The sequence below is a fragment of the Arvicanthis niloticus genome, chromosome 16, assembly GCF_011762505.2.
Source record: "Arvicanthis niloticus isolate mArvNil1 chromosome 16, mArvNil1.pat.X, whole genome shotgun sequence".
Classification (NCBI taxonomy): Eukaryota; Metazoa; Chordata; class Mammalia; order Rodentia; family Muridae; genus Arvicanthis; species Arvicanthis niloticus.
The window spans coordinates 25728245-25736331 of NC_047673.1; positions in this window are offsets into that span (position 1 = coordinate 25728245).

The following is an 8087-nucleotide window of genomic DNA, read 5'->3' on the forward strand; positions in this document are numbered from 1 at the left end:
ATAGCAGATGTACAGCTTGGTCTTCAAGCAGGTTCCCCAACAACTGGAGTGAGGATTTACCCTGATTTTGTTACCTGCATGTGGATTTTGTTCCTCTAATTGGGCTGAGTTTTTTGGCCTCAGTGGGAGAGGGTGTGTCTAGTCCTGAAGTGAAGGGGAAGAGAGGGGCTGTGTGAAGGGGGACTAGGAGGAGAGAGGGGGCTGCCATCTGGATGTACAGTGAATAAATAAATAAAGTGGGAAAAAAAGAGAATCTGTTCCCTTCTTTTCCACTGGGGGCAAGGTGGGGGGAGACTCATTCTGTGGCCAAAGGTAGAATTCAGACCATATCTGAACATACAATTCTGGAGCTTATTCAAGAATGTAAGGCTGAAAGAAGCAGTCATACTGTATACAAGGTGAGTGTGGGACCCCTTCTTAAAGCCCGCCCCCCCCCCCAGGTCAGGCTGCCTTTGATGGAAGCAGATCCCAGAGGGAGCCTCAGGTTGGAACCCCCTCTAAAACACAGCTTGGCTTCTTTTGATCCTTTTAATTACACATGGCAGCTTCCTGGTCCCTCTGAGGTCAATCTCACCTCTCACACAGACCTGTGGCTTAGAGTGCTCTCCTACTCTGTCCCCTGCCAGGGGCAGCCCTCAGACAATGAGCAGTTTTCCATAGTGACCCTAAGATGACATTCGTGTAGAAGTAAGTCCATAGACAGAGCCAGCTTTAGGCAAGAATAGTAATGAGTCTGTCTCTGATACCCTCTTTTTTTTCCTTTTACACCTTTGATGCCCTGCAATTAATGAATTTATACTGGGATGAATGAATCTGCTAGAGTGAAGTTAGGGTTTATTTTTAGTTCCAACTGAGATAGATGAATAAGTAAAAGCCACACAGATGACTACATTAAGAAAGACAAAAGAGCTGCACGTGAACTCTGTCATTGATTATTAATGCCTGCCATGGAAATGTATTTACCATCTTCTCTGCTTGTCATGAGTTATTAGGGGCAGAAATTGTGCCTTATTTAGTTTTGGATCTTTAATCATTGAACCGCAAATCCTTTTTTTTTTTTTTTCCACCATGTTGGACAGTGGTGGTGCACACCTTTAATCCCAGCACTTGGGAGGCAGAGACAGGCGGATTTCTGAGTTCGAGGCCAGACTGGTCTACAGAGTTAGTTCCAGGACAGTCAGAGATACACAGAGAAACCCTGTCTCGAAAAACAAAACAAAACGAGTCTCACCATGTAGACCAGGCTGGCCTCAAGCTCACAGAGATCCTTCTGACTGAGCCTCCGGAGTGCTGGGAACAAAAGTGTGTGCATGCCACACCCAGGAGCAAATCCCTTTTATGGTTGAGCTATGTATATAGCAACAGTGGAAACACTCATGCTGAACTTGTAAGCGATGTGAAAAGCCCAGCGATCGCACGCTGAGTGACACTGTAACATGAACGTATCACGAACTTCCCTGACTATGACATGAGGGATGCCATGAGGATATGTGGAGATCGAATAGTAAAACCGAGAACAGAGAGGAAAGGGAAGGCCACAGATGAAGACAAGGGAATATGTCAGAGGCCTGATACTGGGGAAAGGAAGCCGAAGCTTCCCAAACTCTGGGCACTATCTGTTACTAAAGAACTTTGTAGAGCAAACCTGTAAGCACAGTTTGCAGCCTTGTACTACAGACGGGCAGGAGGGGATGGATAATTGTTCAGGAATTTTGCAAGTAAGTTGATTTACTGTTGGCACCTTGAATTTGAATATGCCTTATACTACAGAAGGTTCTGTCCACACTCAGAATCAAATACTAAACATTAACCAGAACGACACTGAATATGTATCCCAAACTCCATTACATGCAGTAAGAATGAATCTATCTTCAATATTACATCTTGCCCATTCCAATGAGGGAATGGATCTGGTGTTCTGGCTACTCCTTATAGCCAGTCACTTCAGTATTCTGAAGGTGCCTGACTGTTTCTGCAGCTGGTCAGTGGCTCCCCTGCTCCCACTTGACTCCCAGGGTCCTCACAGCCCTCATTGGGCGTCAGATATACATCCTGAATTCCACATCCCTTAAGAGGCTTCGAGCTCAAGAGTGAGAGTCAGGGTGTGGTTTTTGGACATACCGAGTACTAGGCTACTGCTGCCTATGCCCTGGACTACTTGCTGCCCGACCGACCCTACCTGCCCTTGAGGGTTGGGGATAAGGTGGTGCAGAGTCAACAAGATAGACTCCAGGAGCAAGTGAGAAACGCTGCAGCAAGCTCCTCTGAATGCTGCTGCCAGCTCCTTTAATACCCTCCACCAGTGCTCCGTTGGTCCCAAGAAAGCATCTCTTCTAAACAGCAGTTCGCAATTGACTGGCATTGTCTGCATCAGCAATCCTTGGTCTCTCATGCAGTCTTCAATTAGGTCCTCCTGCAGGAGCTGCCTTTGCGCCTGCGCTCCCCGCCCCCCCCCCCCCCCCCCCCCCCCCCCCCCCCCCCCCCCCCCCCCCGCTTTACATAGGTAGAGGTGGCTGCTGTAGTTCCTCCTAGAGGCTACAACAGTTTGCCTCCTGATGAACGTTTGACACACTCACTTGAACCGTGTCTCTGTTGGACAAAGTTCTAGAATTCAGCATTTCCCTGCACCTTCAGCATTTTATTTCAAAAACAAAATAAGATAAAAGGGAGAGCTGCAGAGACGGCAGGAAAGTTCTTGCTTCACTAAAATGAGAAACTGTTTCTCTGCTTCTTCTACCTGCTACTCTGTGCCAGGTGGACGCTATGCGCACCAGTGTCTCGGGACCACAGCACTTGTTGGGGAGATGAGAGGATTTTTGAGGTTAGTAGCCAGTCAGCTCAGCTGAAGCAGTAAACCCCAGGTTCAGTGAAAGACCCAGTCTCAAAAAGAAAGAAAGAAAGAAAGAAAGAAAGAAAAAAAGCAGGCAATAGAAGAGGTTCAGTGAAAGACCCAGTCTCAAAAAGAAAGAAAGAAAGAAAGAAAGAAAGAAAAAAAGCAGGCAATAGAAGAAGCCATCTGATGTTGAGCACTGACCTCTGTACTCATGAACACGTGGTAACCCCCCCCCCACACACACACACACACACACACGAGGGGTGGGGGGGAGACCACGAATACCAAGAGGAAATGTGGCCTTGCTGGTCTACTGGCCTGGCTTGCTTTCTATTTCTGTGATAAAGACCATGCCCTAGGGCAACTTGGGGAGGAAAGGGTTAACTGCACCTTACACTTTTCATCCCTGAGAAAAACCAGGGCAGGAACCTGCAGGGAGGAATTGAAGCAGAGGCCACGGGGGCAATGCCACTTATTGGCTTTCTGTCTGTCTCATGGTTTGCTTAGCCTGTGCTCTTATATAGCCCAGGACCACCTACCTGCCCAGGCGTGGGAATGCCCCTAGCCATCTGGGTCTTCCCATATCAATCACGAATCAGGAAAACGCACTGCACACGTGCCTACAGGCAATCTGAAGGGGGCATTTTCTCACTGAGGTTTCTCTGCCCAAATGACTCTCACTTGTGTCAAGTTGACAAGCTAACCAGGACATCCTCCATTTCAGTTTGTCTGGGCCTAATCATTACCACCTTCTTTTTCTTAATCCCTCCCCAACCCCCAGTCTATACTCTTCATGGAAACACAACATCTACTTTCTTTTTGTTATTCCTAATAAAGCACCTATCTTGTGGTAGACGCTTAAGCCACGTATGTCTTTGGGAAGAGAATTACAGAGGTTTCCCAAATGGGAATCCTAGTCAACAGCTTTTAATGGGGCCTGCTGGCTACCATTGGATTGGATTCACTTCCACTAGGGGGCACTCTTCTCCTTAAATGTCAAAATCTCCAGTTTAACTAGAAATATATATATACTGCAGCGGCAACAATAGAAATACGGATTTCCCTTTAGAAATACCTGCTACTGAACATAGCTTGAGAGAGGAGACTGATCACGAAGGCTATAGCATCTGCGAAGAAAACATTTGGCTATAGCAGCAAATTTACTCACTACCGTGGACATACCAGTTAACAGTGTTTCCTGTGGGTTGTGCTAACGTGAAGGCCTAGGTACTGTTTGCTAAATTTTGTTTTAAATTCAGTTTGGAGTCAACATATCCAACTCAACCATGTCTCAGCGTGGTTCCTGCCAGGGACTGTCTTCCGTAGGATTCATCCCAGAAAGGTGGCAGGCATTGGTCCCAACCCTTCATTATGCAAACAGTGCAGGGACATGGGACAGATTGTCTAGCTCACAGGGCTAAGGATGGATAGTGGTCAATCTTTGTATACGTAGCTTCCTTGTCAAATATCTTTTCCAGTGTTGTCCTTTTTCAATACGTTTTTCTTTCCTTTCAGACTAGAAAGACTTCAGTGTAGTTCATAGCTCATAATACTTCGTGACTGAGTTGGGTTATAGTAGTTTCTACACATCTTGGAAATTATCGTATCTTTTTGTTTTGTTTTTAGTGTGTGTGTGTGTGTGTGTGTGTGTGTGTGTGCTCACATCAGAGAACAGCCTCACCTATCGACTTGTTTGAGGCAGAGTCTCTTGTTAACTGCTGGCAGGCTAGCTAGCCTTCGGGCTTCCAGAGATTCTTCTGTCTCTACCACCCATGCCACCACTGGAGCACTGGGATTCCAGACATGTGCTACTGAACCTGCTTTTGGTTGGTTTGATTATGTGGGTACTGAAGATTTGAACTCTGGTCTCTGTGCTCACACAGTAAACACTATCCAGTGAATCACTTCTTTAGTTCCTACCATAATTTAAAAAAACAACATCTCCAGATATTGCATTAGAACCGAATGATGTTCACTGGGCCCTTGAAACATGCCCCCATCATGACTAGGAGATGATGGACGAGTCAGAAAGGGGTGCTGTCTCACCTCACCGGCCAGAGACTATAGACATCCTGGGTACACTTCAGGCCAAGTTACTTCTTTGGTTCTTTTGTTCCCTTTCTTGAAGAATTAGCTCATGTCTGGCATAGAAACAGCATGGAGCCAGTGATGCTACAAGCCTTACCTTATTCTCAGCAGCCCTCTGAGGTATTGTCTCCAACCCCATTTTACAGGAAAGGAACTTGAGAGCCCTGTCAGGAACCTATGTCAGGGATTTCCCTAAGACTGTACAGCTGACAGAGGACTCCTTTGGAACAGGCCTGGATCTCTCTGGCTTTGAAACACAACACAGGGTCTTCATTAATCAGTATACACCAAGAGCCTTCTGTGGACCCCAGAGGCCTTGCTGCCTTAAAAGGTTGATTTCTCATTTCAACCCATGGAGAAGGTCTGAGGAAGAAATGGTGAAGCAAAATAATACGTTTGAGAAGTACATGCTGTGAGAGGGGACATGAACACATGTCCCTTCTTACCCACACACTGCGAGGCATTTGAAACAGGTTGTTTCAAAATCTCTCCTGGCTTGTTTCCTGAAGTAAAAAATAAAAAATAAAAAAATTAGCAAAAACCCCCAAAACCCAAAACCAAAAACAAACAACAAAACAAAACAACCCAAAAAACAAACAAACAAAAAAAACAAAACAAAACAAAAAAACAAACCCTGAAAGGTCGAGATGAGCCCCGGACCCAGGGTGCTCATCCTAGGGCAACAAGCCCTGAAACTGCCACTCTTTTTCTCTGCTCCGGTGGGGTCACCTGCCCCACCCCCACCCCCCACCCCCGCGGCCCGTGTCAGCTTCCTCTTTTGCATCTGAGTTTCTGGTCATTCATTGCCTTCCTCTCGCCCTTCAATGCTGAAGCCCTTCCCCGTACCACCCAGAGGGTCAATGGGAACAGAGAGGAGAGCGGTTTTGATGGAGCTTTCTGAACCGCTGTCTGTGGCGTGCTCAGTGTCCGTGTCTCCCACAGGAGAGCCTCGGTGTGGGAATGCAATTCAGAACCAGCCAGCATCATCAGCAGAGACAATGGAGCTTGCCACCCACATCACAGCGAGTCGCCCGAACACACCGCGGTTGCTATCAACCTTTCAATCAAAGCAAAACAAACAATGTCTTTCTAGACAGAAGAGAGGGGCCCTCTCTAAATCAGATGGCAAAAGGGTTTGTGCCGGCCCAGTGGACGCGCTTCAGGTTCCAGTGCTGAGTCCCTTCCCAGCAGAAGTGCACTGTTAGTGATGAACGACTGTTTGCATACAGAGAAGGTCCCATCTTGGTGGGGAGGCGGGCAGGAGCGGGGCACTAAAAAGACTCATTTGAATCAGGAGAGAATGACTCGCGGCTTTGCAATTCCCGCCCCTTCCCCTTTTGCAAGAAAAGCTGAGTTTAAATGACCATCTTAACCCAGTCTACTCCTAACCACAACAGAATAGCTGTTTAACAAGGAGTACCTCTCAACTGGATTTACACACACACACACACACACACACACACACACACACACACGGTGCATGTACACAGACACACTCCTTCACTATCTAAAATCTCAATCACTACAAATTGACAAGAACCATTTCAAGACCTCAATGGACAGCGGAGCAAAGTGCAGGAGGGAATAAGAAAAGAACACAAAGGGCAAAACATGAAACATTCAATACACATACGTACACAAAACCAAGAGAGACACAAACTATGAAGAAACAAGATACTGTGGCCGTTCTTTCAGTTGCTGGAGGTTTTAAGAACGACCCCAGAGGAGGACCTTGCTTCTGTGTATTGAGTTCTGGAGAAATGTATGTGATATATGTATGTATAAGAAATACAAATACTTAAAACCTTAACAGTGGACCCTCGTGTCTTGAGGGGTGCTGTTAGCTAACGCTGAGAGTCCCGAGTTCTCTGGAAACAAAGCCCTACTATCTGGAAAAGAAACTGTACCTCCTGAAAACATGTTGTGAGAAAACCCTGCAAATTCACCACCTGATTCATAGTAAAAGCTTGTTTGTTTGTATGTATGGAGGCTCTTAGAATCCACATTCTCCCAGGTACTGGGCTTTGCTCTGGACCTCCTTAAATCTTCTGAGATGTGCACACACATAGTGACTATTACACATAATGACTGTCAGACACAGATATGTCTATACAGGCAACAGTGAGGTAACCTAAGAGAGCAAGGCTGAGCCCAGTGTGTGGTGTGTGGTAGATCCCAGCACTTGGGAGGCAGAGGCAGGCAGTTGGAGGCCAGCCTGATTTACAGAGCAAGTTCCAGGACAGCTGGGGTTACATCTAGAAAAAAGTGAGGTTTGGGGAAGGAGAGAGAGCCAATAATCACCAGTATATATGGCACCTGCTGAGCCCTGTAAGGAGACTTTGGCACTTCCCCACTGGGTTAAGGTGTTATGTGTACAGCGATGGCCTCCTGGGGTGTGCACGCAGAATGCTCTACTTGAGGGGAGGAAAAACCTATCAGGGTTTTGGCTTTGTATCTGCTTCCCTTGATTTTTAAATTGCCATTGCTGTTGCCATTGTGTTATACTGCGACTGTACAGTTCTGGGGAAGCATAGTTAAAAACACATCACTAGGAAGTGTTATCAGAAACCTTGCAGAATCTGAGCACGGTGGTGAGCACTTGTAATCCCAGCGTTCAGAAGCTGAGGCAGGAAGACTGATTTTAAGGTCAGATTGGGTTACATAGTAAGTATGTCCTAGGCTAGCCTGGGGTACCAACGAGACTGTGTCTCAAAATGAAACATCAAAAAGTCTGAGGACGACTGAGCTCCAGAGTCACGGGATGGGGAACGGTTGCCAATTAATCTCTAAGGTCTAGGGCTCCTTGGAATGGACAGAGTGGCTTTGATCTAGGGCAAAATGTTTGCTTTGACTGTGGGCCTCAGATAGCCTAGGCTGGAGCCTGCCTGAGGGCAGGAGGAGGTCCTGGAGGCAGGGGCAGTGCCTAGCGCGCTGCCCTGAGCAGACTAACATAATAGAGTCAAGGTTATTCAAACTTGGAGCTGAAGCCCCAGCACCTACTTCAGCACACTAGGATTTGAAGAGACGGACCTGACTTTGGAGGAGGAGTTTCTTTCAAAGTCTTCATGGAAGCTGTTGAGTTTTACAAATTATCAGCAATGTTTTTCTTTGGCGTTGCTTTCTTCTGCTTGCTCTTGAATCATTTTATTTTTAGGTGAGAAGTCCC